The sequence below is a fragment of the Cucurbita pepo genome, chromosome 7 (assembly GCF_057944985.1).
Source record: "Cucurbita pepo subsp. pepo isolate OVF chromosome 7, ASM5794498v1, whole genome shotgun sequence".
Classification (NCBI taxonomy): domain Eukaryota; kingdom Viridiplantae; phylum Streptophyta; class Magnoliopsida; order Cucurbitales; family Cucurbitaceae; genus Cucurbita; species Cucurbita pepo.
Genome location: NC_141804.1, coordinates 6,264,222 through 6,280,683, shown reverse-complemented (window position 1 = coordinate 6,280,683; position 16,462 = coordinate 6,264,222).

Genomic DNA, 16,462 nt, shown 5'->3' with positions numbered 1-16,462 from the left:
CTTCCCCTTTCTTTCTTAATGTACCTTCCCCTGCATTAATGGTTTCTTCCTTCCCCTGCATTAATGTACCTCCCCCTGCCCCTTCCCTTTTATCTGTTGTTTGTTTGTTGTAGTTCTTTCAGTATTCTTTAATTGTAACCTAAGAGAGAGAAAGATCAGCTCAATCACCTTTCTTTAGAGTCGAGGAAAGAAGAGAGTACTGAACCGAACTCCTTCCCTTGCCCGTTTCCTACCTGATTGAAGGAGGTCAAGCTATTAGCTATTTTATTAACCTTTATAGAAAGAAGAAGAATCAAAGAATGCATGTGATTAATGATCCTATCCTGGAACTTTGTAACCTGCCCCTTTCCTTTTCTTTTTCGATACGACCTGACCTGAACGGGGTTGAACTAGCTCTTTTCTTTCACTGAGTTGGTTCTAAATAGGTGTGTTGTTTGTTTCTTTCTTTAAGTCAGAGGTTTGTTTAAGGAAAGATTAATTCTACTTTGCTTGGCTCCTCCCCTCTTGCCTGACCCTTGACTCTCTAACTCTTTCTTTCTTTGTTCCTTCGCTTCTGTTCTTTCACTCTGTAACATAGAGAATAGGTGTGTTTGATTTCACTCGTTCTCTTCTCTGTTCTCTCTTCTTTCTTTACCTGCTGGAACTGTCAAGTGTCTTGTCTGGCTTGTCTGTCTCCTTCTCCTTGCTGCCCTTGCCCGACTGTAAACTCCTTGCTCTTGCTTTCTTTTCTTTACCTGTATTTGTATTCCCTGAACCTGATTCTGTATTCTGTTACTATTCAATCTTGAATTGAACCTATTGTATTGTGATTCTTCTTGTCAGGTTTAAGGTAAGGAAGGAAAGACAAAGAGAAAGAAGACTCCTTATTTATTAATTAGCCTAATCCTGAACCTGTTTGTTTGTTGGTAAAGCTGCTTCGTTCGCTCAATCCCCTGTCCCTGTCCTTTCCATTTCGGTTGAGTCAATTCATTGAATCCCTTCCCTCTTCCTATTATCTTATTGATTAACCTGACCTGAGCCTGCCTATCTGGTCTGTCTGGTCTCTCTTGCTTTCTTTCCTTTGATTCTGAGACTCATGAAAGGAAGATTAGCTCCTCTCTCCCTGTCCTTTACTTTCTTCCGGTCTAGTAAATGAAGACGCTACTTCACCTTTGCTTTGTCTCTACGATAGTCCCTTCCTTCTCTCATATATTTTTCTTTATCTCATAGCTGAACGCGTAACCTGTCTGTCTTGGCTGGCCCTGAACTGTAAACAAAGAAAGCTCTTTCTGTTTAAAGCTCTTTCTCTTCTCTCTCTCCTTTACTTACAGTTAGTTGGTTGAGTCAAAGCTCCTTTCGTTCTCTTCTCGTCTCACTCTCACTGGTTGGTTGGCTCCTTACCCTTTGTTACCTCGGTGAATAAGAAGAAAAGAGAAATGCAAGTGAAACTGAGTACTCCTCTCCTCCGTACCTTTCTTTCTTTCCATGAGAGGGTAAATTCATTCTATTCTCTCTCTCCTCCCTTCCCTTGTCGAGCTTGCTTTGCTTCGTTTCATAGTGTTTAGTTAGAATGAAACTTAACTGCTTAATAACCTATTGATTCTTGAACCTATTCTGTAACCTCTTTCACTGATCTTTCTTTTTCCTTATTGGGAGTGTGAAAGCCTAAAGATTAATTGGAACTCAATCCCTACTACTGAGCTGAGCCTTGACTTACCTATTTATTCACTGCACTGTAAACAAGGTCTCACTGCCTGCCTGCTTCTTCCCTCTCCTCTTCTCACTGCTTGGTTCTTTCTCCTTTACCTTCAAACACTACACTGGCAAATCAGCGTTCGATTTATATAGCTGTGTTACTCCAGGAAAAGGAATATGTAATGTACTAGTAGTTAATAGTAGTGAAGTTAGTATGCGTGCGGAAGAAGAGAATGAATGAAAGAAAGAGAAGCTAAGCCCCGGCCCGCGGAACCTGCACCTGACCCGTAACCTGAACCTTCTAACTGAACTACAATACAACTACTACTAAAGAATGAAAGAATGGAGAGACTCAACAAGCAGGAAGGAAGGAAGAATGAGACTGCCCGGGAAGTAGGAAGTCAAGGCTTAACCCTTTTCTTTTCCTGTCCGAGTTTACAAGAAGGGGGACTATCGGTGATTGATCCTTGCCTGTTCTAGAGTCAATGCTGCTTTGCTTTTCAAGCCTCAACCTCAAACCTGAACCTGACTCTATCTTATCTTATTCATTCATAAAGTCAAGACGAAATCAACCAACAAGAATGAGCCAGACTAGGAAGTCAAGAAAGACGGGAGGAGCCAAGACTAAAGATTCTTTCTCCTGCACCTATTTATTACTATTATTCTTTGTAAAGGAGCTAGCTAATTCATGTACTCTCTTTCCCTTCTGTAACTGTAAAAGAAGATGAATGAAAGGAGTCAGTCAGAATAGAATGTATTTGTCTCGAGCTTCAAACACTCATAACGTAAATAGGCTGCCTGAGATTCCCTCATTCCCTTCTGTGGTATAAATAGGAAGGAGGATGGATAGGCGGTTGTGGCTGGCTGAGATTCCCTCATTCCCCTCTCTTTCTGTAGTGTAGGGTTGGTTTCACTCTGATTGAACTCAGTAAAGGAAGGTGCGTGCTATAGGTCTCTTCTCTTCTCTTTACCTGCTAGCTGTAACTGTCAAAGATACTCATATTCCTTAGGAGTTTTCCTTCCCCTCGTAAACAAGTTCAGACTCAACAAGCAAGAATGAGAGACTGCTGACCTACTGAACCTCGGCTTCTCATTCTTCTCCTTTCTTTCACTACTATCTCTAAACTAAGACTACTGAACCGACACCCTTTTCCCTCATCTCTATTCCTTTCCGGAACTCAAGCTATTTGATTGAATTGAAGAACGGAACCTTCCCCTTGTCTTTGGTTGCTCCTTAACTTTACAGGAGAAGGAAGAGGATTAAATAAATATGATGCTGCTCGGCTGGCTGTAAGGGATAGTCAAAGGATTGATTAGCAGCTGAAAGACTCCTTCCTTTTCTTTTCCTTATTCATTCTAGCTAGTTTACGAACAACCTCACTCTGTAACCTACTTGACTTTGTAACCTGACGAAAAGAGAGAGATTCATGATCCGTAACTCCCTTCCCTTTCTTTCTTAATGTACCTTCCCTATTTATTTACTGTAACCTAACTAAGAGAACGAGAAGCTCACTCTTGAGTTGCTTTGCTCCTTCCATTGCCTTTTGATTCTTTAACTGTAAAGGAGGTAAGTAAACTCCTGTCCTGTCTGTCCCTTCTTTCACTCCTTCACCTATTTATTCAGTGTAAACAAAGAGAAAGACTCCTTATTCATTCTCGTTTACAGTTCTATAATCAATGGAATTAGCAGCTTTGAAAGACTCAACCTCTTCCCTTCCCCTTTTCCGATATGACCTGACCTTATTTATTGAGGTGAAGAATCAACCGAAAACCTGAACCTATCAATCCTTGTTGATAAGCGCCAACAATGCTGGAATTTGCAAAGCTAGAGGTCCTTCTAGAATCCTTGCAAAACGCTCACAGAGAAAGCTAACTTAACGGATTGATTCCAACCAAGAGCTGGTTAGAAGATGAATGACTCTTAGATCGAACTTGGAATCTATGATGGTCACTCTTAGATACCAAGACAATTCACTCCAGAATTAGCTTGATCAAAACTAATTCAATGAATCGGTTTAAACATCAAACCTAAAGCAAGATTTGCAAAAGAATAACACCAAAAGGGTATCAAGAAAACACAAAGGTTTTTTTTTTTCTGTATTCAACCAAAATCCCTCAAACATGAATATTACATGCCTTTAAATAGGCCTAGAAGATAACCCTAACAAAATAAAGTTCAGCCACCAACCACTAATAAATGCTAATAAATGCTATTAAATACAAATTGAAGAATATAAGGCAATATTAATAAATGCTATTAAATATAAAATGAAGCAAATAAGGCATTAATAATTTCCTTAGTTGGTAATTCAACTACCAAAGGCAAGTCTTCTAATTACTTTCCAATATCAGCCACTCCATTATCTTCTTGATTTGATATGCGAATGCTATAAAGATTTTTTGGGCACAAAAGTCCTTGTTTCAACCGGTATACTAGCTAGCTTTTGAAGATGCAATGTATAGGCCTCTTGAATCTTCTTAACCTTGCTTCTTGTAATCGGTCCTTCGGGTACATGCACGTGATCAGTTGTTGGATTCATATCACTTGTAGGTCTCTTTTCTGTTCTTTCCTTTTCTTTCAAACACTCGGGGTCTCATAGCTTCGCTCCTTTCTTGTTGAGAATCTATAGGCGGCTTTCAAAAACTCGTTTACTCTAACCCTGGTAAGGTTCTTCAAATAGCGGATTCTTTCTTGTTCACTGTACTGATAAGAACAACAGAAAGCAAAGGCTGGCTACACGGATGGATTTTGATTAAAGAGAAGTTATAGTAGGGAAAGTGGAAAGGTTCTTTTTCTTGTCCATTCTCGCTTGTTGCTTTAAGGTAAGGGTTCGACAGTGAATTTTTTCTTCCAGCGTTTCAGGGGAGCCCTAAGAAGACATGATCCCAAGCGAGCTGATTAATGCGACCAGACCACTAGGATTTTGCGGAGTCTTCCTCGGACGGATTAGTTCTATAGAGGTTTTGGCCTCTTTTAGGTTTTCCAGGGTCTTTTTGAGGAGCTCTTTCACCCGGCAATATACAGCCTCAGAATTGACTCCCCTTCTTTTGATAGCATCATGTCATCAGCATACCCAACGTAGCCTACGCCCTCCCTCCTCTTTGCATAAAGGAATTGATTTGAATATCGAGTTGGTGGAAAAAGATGTGAATTAGTACGGGGGAGAGGAGCTGCGAGACACACAATAACCTTGTTTACAGTTTCAGAATAAATAGGAAAAGGCAATGGATCATGAGCTGATCTTGATTGAATTTCTTTCGTCTTTCTGAATCAAACAAAGGAAAGAGAAGAGACCAGAAGTCCAGGCTAGGACGGAAGGGAAGATGCAAACACCTATTTACCTTGTTCAATCAAATCAGGAAAAGGTGAATGAGTAGGGAGAGGTTCATGAGTTTACTGTGAAAGAAGGTGTGAAGGAGAATGACTCTTGAGTTTCGTCTTGAGTAGTCTTTCCAGTGAATAAATAGGTGAATTGAATATGCTTTCTTTCTCTTGTTTGTGTTTGAAGGACTCTAAATAGGATAGGGACAAGTGAGTGAAGGAGAATGAATCTTTCGTCTTTCCCTTATTTACGTTTACTGTGAAAGAATAACTCACACACAATAACTGATTGTAATAGCGGTGTAAGGAGTTATCAGTTCCATCAGGAAAAAGGTTCTTCCTTCTTTCACTCACTCTCCCGTAAAGAAAGGAATAGCTTCTTCTTTCTCGTCAGGTTCTGGAAAAGGGGCGAAGCAACTCGACCGATAGGGAAAGGAGCGAAAGCTGTGAGACCGAGTTTACGAGGCGAACGAGCTTCGGCTGTGAGACCGACGGGCGAAGGAGTTTACTCTCATTCATCTTGAGTCCCCCTTCAAACACTGTTAAGTCTCATTAATCTTTCATCTCCCTTCTTTCTTGAACAGTAAACAAGGTAAAGCCGCTGCCGCTAATGAATTTAATATTCCAGATTTCATTCTCGTCTGGTTCCTTCCGGTTTCACTAGCTCTTTTCTTTGTCTTTCCTCTCCGGTAAAGGTGAAGTAGCTCAGGGAATATCGGGGCAGGGGAAGGTTCCTTCCTTCTCATAATGAACAATAACGGAATGATATGAATCCAACAACTGATCACGTGCATGTACCCGAAGGACCGATTATAAGAAGCAAGGTTAAGAAGATTCAAGAGGCCTATACATTGCATCTTCAAAAGCTAGCTAGTGTACCGGTTGAAACAAAGACTTTTGAGCCCAAAAATCTTTATAGCATTAAGCATATCAAATCAAGAAGATAATGGAGTGGCTGATATTGGAAAGTAATTAGAAGACTTGCCTTTGGTAGTTGAATTACCAACTAAGGAAATTATTAATGCCTTATTTGATTCATTTTATATTTAATAACATTTATTAATAGTTTGTATGAATTGCCTTATATTCTTCAATTTGTATTTAATAGCATTTATTAGCATTTATTAGTGGTTGGTGGCTGAACTTTATTTTGTTAGGGTTATCTTTTGGGCCTATTTAAAGGCATGTAATATTCATGTTTGGGGGATTTTGGTTGAATATAGAAAAAACTTTTGTGTTTTCTTGATACCCTTTTGGTGTTATTCTTTTTCAAACCTTGCTTTAGGTTTGATGTTTAAACCGATTCATTGAATTAGTTTTGATCAAGCTAATTCTGGAGTGAATTGTCTTGGTATCTAAGAGTGACCATCATAGATTCCAAGTTCGATCTAAGAGTCATTCATCTTCTAACCAGCTCTTGGTTGGAATCAATCCGTTAAGTTAGCTTTCTATGTGAGCGTTTTGCAAGGATTCTAGAAGGACCTAGCTTTGCAAAAATCAGCATTGTAGGCGCTTATCACGGAACAAGGGGTTAAGTCTCATTAATCTTGATTCTTTACTGGAGTAGAGTCGAAGAGTATTTGAAAGGAGAAAGAGCAGTTCCAGAATAAATAGGTGAAAGAAGGAGAGAGATAGTTGTAGAGGTTCTGTCTAATTCTTCTTTCTTACAGGAGAGTAAGTTCAAGAATAGTTCAACCCTAGTTCAATCAGGATCAGAGAAAGAATGTTGAGGAGAAGAGAAAGAGAAAGAATGAAAAGAGAGTTTCGGAGAAGAGAGAGAAAGAAGGAATGATATGGAAATCAACCCAAGGGAAAGTATGAAACGGATTACCTTGATGATCAAGATCAAGAGTAAAGAAAACTCGTTTCTAAACTTGTGATTCGAATCACTCCACAAGAGGTTTGATCAATACCACTTGAATGACTCTACATGCAAGTTCTAAACACAAGAATTTGCAAAGAAAGTTTAGCTCTCAACAAAGCTAAAATAGAAATTCTATTCTCAATTCCAAGATCTGATGATATGGAAATCAACCCAAGGGAAAGTATGGAAATTCCTTGGTCGTTGTTCATATCATTCTCCCCCTCTTGAGAAGGATTCGTCCTCGAATCCAAGCCATCACCTATATCAAAAGGACTCAAATCAGCAACATTAAAAGTTGCACTAACACCGTACTTACCTGGTAAATCAATTTTATAAGCATTGTCATTGATGCGCTCAAGAACTTGAAAAGGTCCATCTCCTCGTGGTAAAAGCTTAGATTTTCTTTGAGTAGGAAATCTTTCTTTTCGAAAATGCACCCAAACCCAATCTCCTGGCTTGAAGATGACAATCTTACGTCCTTTATTAATTCGGGTGGCAACCTTGGAATTTTGTTTCTCAATTTGTTCTTTTACTTGCTTGTGCAATTTATGAACAAACTCAACCTTGGCATTTGCATCAAAATTCACAAATTCTTTTGACGGTATAGGTAACAAGTCAATGGGGGTTAAAGGGTTAAAGCCATAAACAATTTCAAAAGGTGTGCATTTAGTAGTGCTATGAACAACCCTATTATATGCAAATTCTATAAATGGCAAACAATCCTCCCAAGTCTTAAGATTCTTATCAATAATAGCCCTAAGCATAGTAGTCATGGTTCTGTTAACAACTTCAGTTTGTCCATCCGTTTGAGGATGACAAGTAGTTGAATATACGAGCTTAGTTCCTAACTTACCCCATAAAACACGCCAAAAGTGGCTTAAAAATTTGACATCACGATCACTAACGATGCTTTTAGGAATGCCATGCAATCGTACAACTTCCGTAAAGAACAGGTCTGCAATATGTTTTGCATCATCAGTTTTGTGACAAGGAATAAAATGAGCCATTTTACTAAATCGATCAACCACAACAAAGATGCTATCATAACCTTTCCTAGTCCTAGGTAAACCTAAAACAAAATCCATTGATATATCAATCCAAGGACCATTAGGAACTGGTAATGGGGAGTATAAACCATGTGGTTGAAGCCTAGACTTAGCTTGTTTACATGCTATGCAACGAGCACAAACTTTATGAACATCATGTCTCATTTTAGGCCAAAAAAAATGTTCAGACAGCATATCATAAGTTTTAGAAACTCCATGGTGTGCCATTAAACCACCTCCATGAGCTTCCCTCACAAGTAGCTCACGTATGGAACAAGATGGTATGCAAAGTTTGCCTTTTCGGAACAAAAATCCATCTAACAACAAGTAATTATCCACAATGAGTCCTTTTTCACAAGATTCAACAAAAGGAGCAAAGAACATGTCATGTTGATACAAATCCTTTATGTGTTCAAAACCCAACAACCTAGCATTCAAAGTATTGAGGAGGACATACCTTCGTGATAAAGCATCGGCAACAATGTTCTCCTTACCTTGTTTATATCTTATGACATAAGGGAATGTTTCAATAAATTCTAACCACTTAGCATGTCGTCTGTTGAGTTTATTTTGTACTCTCAAATGCTTTAAACTTTCATGATCCGTATGAATAATGAACTCCTTAGGCCAAAGATAATGTTGCCAGGTTTGCAATGCACGAACCAAAGCATAAAGCTCTTTGTCATAAGTTGGATACCTCAAAGATGCACCAGTCAACTTCTCACTAAAGAACATTAAAGGTCTTTGATTTTGCATTAATACAGCACCTATCCCTACTCCACTAGCATCACATTCAATTTCAAAAGTAGACTCAAAATTAGGTAATGCAAGCAAAGGAGCAGAACTCAATTTTTCTTTCAAAGTATTAAAAGCAAGTTCTTGATCTTTTTCCCATATAAAGGATACATTTTTCTTAACAAGTTCATTCAAGGGTGAAGCAATTGTACTAAAATTCTTAATGAACCTACGGTAGAAACTTGCAAGACCATGAAAACTTCTTACCTCACTTACATTTTTAGGTGTAGGCCACTCTTTTATAGCCTTCACTTTCTCCTCATCAACCTCAACACCATTAGATGAAACTACAAACCCAAGAAAGTTAACTTTTTCCATGCAAAAGCTACATTTCTTTAAATTTACATACAAACATTCATTTCTTAAAGTAGTCAAAACATTGCGTACATGGGTAATATGATCATCTAAAGATTTAGAGTAAACAAGGATGTCATCAAAATAAACAACCACAAACTTACCTAAGTATTCTCGTAAGACATGGTTCATTAGTCTCATGAATGTACTAGGTGCATTAGTTAATCCAAAAGGCATAACCAACCATTCATAAAGACCATACTTGGTTTTAAAAGCTGTTTTCCACTCATCCCCAATATGCATGCGAATTTGATGATAACCCGATTTTAAATCAATCTTAGTAAAAAGACTACATCCATGCAATTCATCAAGCATATCATCTAATCTAGGAATTGGATGCCTATACTTTATAGTTATCTTGTTTATAGCCCTACAATCAACACACATACGCCAAGAACCATCTTTCTTAGGTACAAGAATAACTGGAACAGAACAAGGACTCAAACTTTCACGTACATACCCTTTAGCAAGGAGTTCACTTACTTGCCTTTGTATCTCTTCAGCCTCCTTTGGATTAGTCCTATATGCTGGTCGGTTTGGAATGGGCGCGCCAGGAATGAAGTCAATCTTGTGTTCAATCCCTCTAAGTGGTGGCAAACTACTAGGCATCTCCTCAGAAAATAAATCTTCAAACTCTTGCAAAAGCACAACAAAATCACTAGGCAAAGAAGGGTTAAGCATGTTAGTAAAGTAACAAGACCCCTTGCACATAAGTACAAGAATAGTCTGGTTAGAGAGCAAAACATTCCTAGCCTCACTTGATCTAACATACAAGCTTACTGATTTGGCTTTTCTCTCTTTTTTTTCTCTAGGCTGAGTGTTACTCTCTTGCTTTTCACTCAAGCTCATTTTTTCACCTGATTCTTTTTCAATCTCTGCTTTTGCATCAGCCTCTTGCCTTTTCTTTTCAAGTTTACAATGATCAATAAATACATCTTTTGGAGACAATGGAACAAGAGTAGTTTTTCTACCATTGTGAGTAAAAGAGTATCGATTTGCATACCCATCATACATTACCCGACGATCAAATTGCCATGGCCTCCCCAGTAGTAAATCTCCAACATGCATGGATACAACATCACATAAAACATCATCAACATATTTTCCAATAGTAAATGAAACAAGAGTTTGTTGAGTTACCCGTACTTCCCCACAATCATTCAACCATTGAAGCTTGTAGGGTCTTGGATGTGGTTGTGTCCTTAAGTTGCATTTAATGAACTCCGCTGAATATCAAATAGTCCAAGGATGACTAATAAGCACATTTTATTATTTGCATTATTTAATTATAGTTTAACTATTTGTTTTCATATTTAAGCTAGTTTTAAATATAGGAGTTAAGGTTATATTGTAACCCACATAGGTTACTATATTCCACCATTAACTAGGGTATTTCTCATTTACTAGCCCATTTAATTTTGGAGTTATGTATCACATAGGTTAAGGTTTGTAAAGGCTATATAAAGCCTTCTTTTCTTTGATTAGACATCAGATTTTGGAATTGAGAATAGAATTTCTATTTTAGCTTTGTTGAGAGCTAAACTTTCTTTGCAAATTCTTGTGTTTAGAACTTGCATGTAGAGTCATTCAAGCTAGACATGATCGATCTTGCTTGTGGAGTGATTCGAATCTCAATCAAGTGTTCTTGCCTTGAGATATTCGATCAACAAGGTAATCCGAATCTTATTCCCCTTGTATTGATTCCTTATCTTATCATTTGGTATCAGAGCTTCAGGCTCAAGATCGGATATATGTTTCCTTTGCGTTTCTTCTCAATTTGATTTTTATTTATTTTCATCTTCTTAGTTTTTAATCAACCCAGAGTTCAAAATTCAATCTTTGCTCTATTTAAAATTTTGAGAGGTGAGAATGAGAGATTCATTTGTGTAACTGAGTGTAAAAAGAGTGTCCTAAAATTCCTTGAGCGTATACTCTTGAGAGAGTGTTGTGAGGTCCGTCGTATTTCCATAACTTATTTTTTGCAGCAAAGTTACACAAATAGATTCGAGGACGAATCCTCTTGAAGAAGTGGAGAATGATATGAACCAAGAGACATCAATCATACAATATACTTCAATGAAGATGTGAAGAAAAGGTTGTCAAAATTATCAAAAGATGTTTCAATTCATGCTACATTGAAGAAGAATGAAGTTTGATTGTTGTAAATTTTGGGTGGGTTATAATTTGGAGTAATTTAGAGTTATTGTATTTTAAGACTTTTTATTTCATTTCGGTTACATTTACATAATGGCTAATTATGGCCATAAAGTGTGAATGTTACAACTTTTGGAATGCCTTTAATAGTTTCATTTTGAGGCTATATAAAGCCATGTATGTTGTATTTGTAAGGTAGACTTGGAAAATAGAGTAAAAGAAGCATTTGTGCTTTTCTTTAGCCAATGGCTAAGCTTCTTTGCAATTCTATGTAGTTTAGATTGCATGTAGAATCATTCAAGCTCGACATGATCAATCTTGCTTGTGGAGTGATTCGAATCTCAAACAAGTGTTTGAGATATTTGATCAACAAGAGTCATTCAAGCTAGACATGATCGATCTTGCTTGTGGAGTGATTCGAATCTCAATCAAGTGTTCTTGCCTTGAGATATTCGATCAACAAGGTAATCCGAATCTTATTCCCCTTGTATTGATTCCTTATCTTATCATCTGATGTCTAATCAAAGAAAAGAAGGCTTTATATAGCCTTTACAAACCTTAACCTATGTGATACATAACTCCAAAATTAAATGGGCTAGTAAATGAGAAATACCCATAACCTCCATATTAAAATGGCTAGTTAATGGTGGAATATAGTAACCTATGTGGGTTACAATATAACCTTAACTCCTATATTTAAAACTAGCTTAAATATGAAAACAAATAGTTAAACTATAATTAAATAATGCAAATAATAAAATGTGCTTATTAGTCATCCTTGGACTATTTGATATTCAGCGGAGTTCATTAAGTGCAACTTAAAGTGCATTTAATTCATCTCTGTCTTGAAGCTCAACTTTGCATAACATATAAGGGAGGTCACCAACGTCTTCTAGAATTTCCTTTGATGAGCTCACCATAGCTTGAATATAACTATATAAGGTTTGTTGTAGCTTCTTGGCTCTCGTCCTTGTAATTGGACCTTGAGGTATGGAAATTCCTTGGTCGTTGTTCATATCATTCTCCCCCTCTTGAGGAGAATTCGTCCTCGAATCCAAGCCATCACCTACATCAAAAGGACTCAAATCAGCAACATTAAAAGTTGCACTAACACCGTACTTACCTGGTAAATCAATTTTATAAGCATTGTCATTGATGCGCTCAAGAACTTGAAAAGGTCCATCTCCTCGTGGTAAAAGCTTAGATTTTCTTTGAGTAGGAAATCTTTCTTTTCGAAAATGACCCAAACCCAATCTCCTGGCTTGAAGATGACAATCTTACGTCCTTTATTAATTCGGGTGGCAACCTTGGAATTTTGTTTCTCAATTTGTTCTTTTACTTGCTTGTGCAATTTATGAACAAACTCAACCTTGGCATTTGCATCAAAATTCACAAATTCTTTTGACGGTATAGGTAACAAGTCAATGGGGGTTAAAGGATTAAAGCCATAAACAATTTCAAAAGGTGTGCATTTAGTAGTGCTATGAACAACCCTATTATATGCAAATTCTATAAATGGCAAACAATCCTCCCAAGTCTTAAGATTCTTATCAATAATAGCCCTAAGCATAGTAGTCATGGTTATGTTAACAACTTCAGTTTGTCCATCCGTTTGAGGATGACAAGTAGTTGAATATACAAGCTTAGTTCCTAACTTACCCCATAAAACACGCCAAAAGTGGCTTAAAAATTTGACATCACGATCACTAACGATGCTTTTAGGAATGCCATGCAATCGTACAACTTCCGTAAAGAACAGGTCTGCAATATGTTTTGCATCATCAGTTTTGTGACAAGGAATAAAATGAGCCATTTTACTAAATCGATCAACCACAACAAAGATGCTATCATAACCTTTCCTAGTCCTAGGTAAACCTAAAACAAAATCCATTGATATATCAATCCAAGGACCATTAGGAACTGGTAATGGGGAGTATAAACCATGTGGTTGAAGCCTAGACTTAGCTTGTTTACATGCTATGCAACGAGCACAAACTTTATGAACATCATGTCTCATTTTAGGCCAAAAAAAATGTTCATACAGCATATCATAAGTTTTAGAAACTCTATGGTGTGCCATTAAACCACCTCCATGAGCTTCCCTCACAAGTAGCTCACGTATGGAACAAGATGGTATGCAAAGTTTGCCTTTTCGGAACAAAAATCCATCTAACAACAAGTAATTATCCACAATGAGTCCTTTTTCACAAGATTCACCAAAAGGAGCAAAGAACATGTCATGTTGATACAAATCCTTTATGTGTTCAAAACCCAACAACCTAGCATTCAAAGTATTGAGGAGGACATACCTTCGTGATAAAGCATCGGCAACAATGTTCTCCTTACCTTGTTTATATCTTATGACATAAGGGAATGTTTCAATAAATTCTAACCACTTAGCATGTCGTCTGTTGAGTTTATTTTGTACTCTCAAATGCTTTAAACTTTCATGATCCGTATGAATAATGAACTCCTTAGGCCAAAGATAATGTTGCCAGGTTTGCAATGCACGAACCAAAGCATAAAGCTCTTTGTCATAAGTTGGATACGTCAAAGATGCACCAGTCAACTTCTCACTAAAGAACATTAAAGGTCTTTGATTTTGCATGAATACAGCACCTATCCCTACTCCACTAGCATCACATTCAATTTCAAAAGTAGACTCAAAATTAGGTAATGCAAGCAAAGGAGCAGAACTCAATTTTTCTTTCAAAGTATTAAAAGTAAGTTCTTGATCTTTTTCCCATATAAAGGATACATTTTTCTTAACAATTTCATTCAAGGGTGAAGCAATTGTACTAAAATTCTTAATGAACCTACTGTAGAAACTTGCAAGACCATGAAAACTTCTTACCTCACTTACATTTTTAGGTGTAGGCCACTCTTTTATAGCCTTCACTTTCTCCTCATCAACCTCAACACCATTAGATGAAACTACAAACCCAAGAGAGTTAACTTTTTCCATGCAAAAGCTACATTTCTTTAAATTTACATACAAACATTCATTTCTTAAAGTAGTCAAAACATTGCGTACATGGGTAATATGATCATCTAAAGATTTAGAGTAAACAAGGATGTCATCAAAATAAACAACCACAAACTTACCTAAGTATTCTCGTAATACATGGTTCATTAGTCTCATGAATGTACTAGGTGCATTAGTTAATCCAAAAGGCATAACCAACCATTCATAAAGACCATACTTGGTTTTAAAAGCTGTTTTCCACTCATCCCCAATATGCATGCGAATTTGATGATAACCCGATTTTAAATCAATCTTAGTAAAAAGACTACATCCATGAAATTCATCAAGCATATCATCTAATCTAGGAATTGGATGCCTATACTTTATAGTTATCTTGTTTATAGCCCTACAATCAACACACATACGCCAAGAACCATCTTTCTTAGGTACAAGAATAACTAGAACAGAACAAGGACTCAAACTTTCACGTACATACCCTTTAGCAAGGAGTTCACTTACTTGCCTTTGTATCTCTTCAGCCTCCTTTGGATTAGTCCTATATGCTGGTCGGTTTGGAATGGGCGCGCCAGGAATGAAGTCAATCTTGTGTTCAATCCCTCTAAGTGGTGGCAAACTACTAGGCATCTCCTCAGAAAATAAATCTTCAAACTCTTGCAAAAACACAACAAAATCACTAGGCAAAGAAGGGTTAAGCATGTTAGTAAAGTAACAAGACCCCTTGCACATAAGTACAAGAATAGTCTGGTTAGAGAGCAAAACATTCCTAGCCTCACTTGATCTAACATACAAGCTTACTGATTTGGCTTTTCTCTCTTTTTTTCTCTAGACTGAGTGTTACTCTCTTGCTTTTCACTCAAGCTCATTTTTTCACTTGATTCTTTTTCAATCTCTGCTTTTGCATCAGCCTCTTGCCTTTTCTTTTCAAGTTTGCAATGATCAATAAATACATCTTTTGGAGACAATGGAACAAGAGTAGTTTTTCTACCATTGTGAGTAAAAGAGTATCAATTTGCATACCCATCATACATTACCCGACGATCAAATTGCCATGGCCTCCCCAGTAGTAAATCTCCAACATGCATGGATACAACATCACATAAAACATCATCAACATATTTTCCAATAGTAAATGAAACAAGAGTTTGTTGAGTTACCCGTACTTCCCCACAATCATTCAACCATTAAAGCTTGTAGGGTCTTGGATGTGGTTGTGTCTTTAAATTAAGTCTTTTGACCAGAATGGAACTCACAACATTGGTGCAACTACCGCTATCAATGACAACACTACAAGGTACAGATTGAACAAGACAACGAGTTTGAAAGTTCTCTCTTTGGTCTAGGCCGTCCTCCTTAATGTGGGTGTTTAGAGCTCGTCGAGTAACCAAAGATATATGTGTAGGGTCCTCTTCGCTAAACTCCTCACTCTCATCAGTTTCCTCATTTATGTCGTCATGTGCCTCGTCATCCGTAACAATTTCTCCCTCCTTGATGGTCATAATTCTTGCATTTGGGCAATCTCTACTATAGTGTCCTACCCCTTGACATCTCCAACACTTTAAATCCCTATTTCGAACATTAGACTTTTCTACTTTTTCTTTCCCTGTTCTAGAACTCTCTCCTTTCTCAAATTTAGCTTGAGGCTTCTCATTAATCTCTGGATTTCTATGCTTATAATCAATGTTCTTACTCTCCTTTTTCCATGTAGAAGTAGAATTGGGAAAAGTTTTAGAAGAATACCGTTGAGATCTTCTTTGGATTTGCCTCTCGATCTTAATTGCAATGTGCAACAACTCCTCAATATTAGAATAAGGCTGTAAATCAGTCTTGTCTGCAATCTCTGTGTTTAACCCATTAAGAAACCGCGCCATGAGAGCCTCCATGTCCTCATCGAGATCAAGTCGATCCATCAATGTATCCATCTCCTTGTAATAATCTTCCACAGACTTGCGTCCTTGTTTCAATGCTTGAAGCTTTTGCGCCATGTCCCGTTGAAAATATTGTGGAACAAAACGCTTCCTCATGGACTCTTTGAACTCGTACCATGAATCAATTGGTGCTTCAAGGTTTCTTCTCCTACTTGACATCAATTTATCCCACCAAATTTGAGCATATTGTTTGAATTGAGCAATGCATAACAGTACCTTCTTTTTATCACTAAAATTATGACAGTTGAACACCGACTCCACCGTTTTCTCCCATTGAAGGTACTCCTCTGGATCGGTTTTGCCATAAAACTTGGGAAGTTTTAATTTGATGCTCCCCACGTT